At 42.6% G+C, this 3,180-nt stretch overlaps 1 pseudogene; it reads left to right on the top strand.

Moving 5' to 3' along the window:
- Positions 1-898: 898 nt before the first annotated feature.
- Positions 899-1,836, top strand: LOC123256678 (annotated as a pseudogene).
- Positions 1,837-3,180: the final 1,344 nt, after the last annotated feature.

The following is a 3,180-nucleotide window of genomic DNA, read 5'->3' as shown; positions in this document are numbered from 1 at the left end:
AAACTAAGAGGAAACCACAGGAAGTGATGCAAAAGAGGCCCCTTTAAAAAGAGACCTGAGTGAACTGGGCCCTCTCTTGTGGTTTGTGAATGGGATCTGAAGGAGCTCTTCTGGTTCGTGACTGGACTTGGAGGAGGTCTAGAGCTGGTGAGACTGTTCCACGTGGTGAGTGTTAAGACTGAATCTTCCTGAACTTCTCTTAAGGAATTTCCTTTTAATAGAGACTCTATGGCTGAAGCTTTTGCTTTGTTCCCCTTCGAGGCCCTTCAGGCCTCTGGCTTCCTGGCCTTGGGATCAAGGCCAGATTTCTCTCGGCTGAGGGTTAATTAGATCTACTTGGATTGAACTAGGGGATCAGAGCAAATTACCTACTGTGTTAGATTACTTATCCTATCTTATCCTCTTTCTTATTTCCTTATTTCTACTTCCTCTTCTCATTTGTAAATAAATTTCCATAAAAGTCATTTTAACTTGAGGTTATTCTTTAATTCTTCTCATTTGTAAATAAATTTCCATAAAAGCAATTTTAACTTGAGGTATTGATAATTCTTCAATCCCCTGGCAACCAGCCTTTTAATATTTACCCAATAAAACCCTCTTTTCCCCCTTACATAAGGGAAAACACCATTTCCCAAAGCTTTCCCGTGTCCAATCAAACAATTTTTTAGGAATTTTTCCTTACACTGAGCTCAAATTATACTCTAAAATTTCCAAACATTGTTCCTAGTACAACTCTTGGAGGTCAACAAGTACAAGGATAGTCTCTCTCTGATAGTCATTCTTTCAAATACTATATTAATATGTTATATAGCTTTTGACTAAATATAATACTTTATATGCTATCTTGTTTTGCTCAATTAGTAAAGGTCATCTTTCAATCTCCTTTGCTTCCTTGGAGGTAGCAGAAAGCCAGCATCACATCATAGTTGGATTCAAGCCCTCAAATGTGCCCCCAGTAGCCACTATAAAGTTCCTTGGGACTGGTGCCACCACCTACATTGATGATTTCATGTCCTTCCCCCTGGATACAACCAAAGTCCAGATGCAGATTCAAGGAAAAAGTCAAGGGGCCTATCCAAGCTTCCTCTACCACTCCCCAGGATCAGGGTATAATGGATACCATTTTGACCATGGAGAAGCCCTGGAAGCTTATACAACAGGCTAGTGGTTAGGTTGCAGGGCCAGAAAAGTTTTGCCTCCATCCACATTAGCCTCTAAGACTCTGTCAAGCAGTTCTACGCCAAAGACATTAGAAGCCATCTCTTGGCAGTCTTTACCCTGGGGGCTTGGGGGGAGGCATGGACAGTGGAAGTAATCCAACCCACAGATATGGTGAAGGTAGGTTTCCAGGCCCAGGTTTGGGCAGGTGGAAGCTATACCAGGACACAGTGATGCCTTTAGGACTATCACCAGAAAGGAAGCTTTGGAACCTATAGAAGGTACTTCACCCAGTGTCACCTACAATGCTATCATCAACTGTGCTGAGCTGGTGACCTGTGACCTTATCAACAATGTTCTCTTGAAGGTCCACCACATGACTCATGACCTTCCTTGCCACTTCACATCAGCCTTTGTGGCTGGCTCCTGTACCACCATCATTGTCTCCCCATTGGACATGGTTAAGATGAGATGCATGAACTCTGCTACAGGCCACTATGCCATTGCTGGCCACTGAAACCTCATCATGATTTGGAAAGAGTGACCCCAAGCCTTTTACAAAGGGTTCATACCTTCCTTCCTTCACTTGGGCTCCTGGAATATGGTGATGATTGTTACCTATGAGCAACTGAAAGGGCCCTAATGGCCACTCATGCTTCCCAGGAAGCTCCTTTCTGAGCCCTCTCCTGCCAGCTTTCTGTCTTATACTCCTCCTACCCTTTAGGTTCAGATGTGATCCTGCCCCCACTCCTTCATGCTTTTCCTCTAATCCTCTCCTCTCCTCCCTCTCTCTGCAGAACTCCTTTGCTTCTCTTAAAGTTGGCCCTATTTAATTGTTTACCAGCCCCTTGTCTCTGCTACTGCAGTCTTACCAAGTTTCCAAGCATTTTCTAATAAAGCCAGACTAGAATTCAGAAAAGAAAATTGAGACTGTTGAGTTTCTTCTCAAAGTCTCTTCTTTTTTTTTAATTTAAACATTTATTAATATTCATTTTTAACATGGTTACATGATTCATGCTCCTACTTTCCCCTTCAACCCCCGCACTCCCCCCACCCATGGCCGACGCACATTTCCACTGGTTTTGTCATGTGTCCTTGATCAAGACCTTTTTCCAAATTGTTGATAGTTGCATTGGTGTGGTAGTTTCGAGTCTACATCCCCATTCATGTCCACCCCTACCAATGTGTTCGAGCAGTTGTTTTTCTTATATGTTTCCTCTCCTGCAGTTCTTCCTCTGAATGTGGGTAGCATTCTTTACCATAAATCCCTCAGAGCTGTCCTGTGTCATTGCATTGCTGCTGGTACAGAAGTCCATTACATTCGATTTTACCACAGTATATCAGTCTCTGTGTACAATGTTCTTCTGGCTCTGCTCCTTTCACTCTGCATCAGTTCCTGGAGATCTTTCCAGTTCACATGGAATTCCTCCAGTTTATTATTCCTTTGAGCGCAATAGTATTCCATCACCAGCATATACCACAGTTTGTTCAGCCATTCCCCAATTGAAGGACATACCCTCCTTTTCCAGTTTGTTGCCACCACAAAAAGTGCAGCTATAAATATTTTCGTACAAGTCTGTTTATCTATGATCTCTTTGGGGTACAAACCCAACAATGGTTTGCTGGATCAAAGGGCAGGTATTCTTTTATAGCCCTTTGAGCATGATTCCAAATTGCCAGCCAGAATGGTTGGATCAGTTCACAACTCCACCAGCAATCCATTAATGTCCCACTTTTGCCACATCCCCTCCAACATTCATTATTCTCCCCTTCTTTCATTTTAGCCATCAAAGTCTTTTCTTAGTGACAAATGCCTCAGGTCCTTCAATTAAATCTTATATAGCATGGGTTTCCCAACCTGATTTCCCTTCTCTGGATGCTTTTCAGTTATTTTTTGACACTTTGAACAAGACATAATATTCCAGATGAGGTATGACCAGGCTAGAGAGTAAAAGAGTCACTGCCTCTATATATATGAACATCATGACTCTCTCTCTCTCTCTCTCTCTCTCTCTCTCTCTC

This window comes from Gracilinanus agilis, unplaced genomic scaffold (genome assembly GCF_016433145.1).
Source record: "Gracilinanus agilis isolate LMUSP501 unplaced genomic scaffold, AgileGrace unplaced_scaffold8331, whole genome shotgun sequence".
In the NCBI taxonomy this organism is placed as follows: domain Eukaryota; kingdom Metazoa; phylum Chordata; class Mammalia; order Didelphimorphia; family Didelphidae; genus Gracilinanus; species Gracilinanus agilis.
The sequence above is the reverse complement of the archived record's forward strand: the minus strand, read 5'-3'. Positions and strand labels throughout refer to the sequence as shown.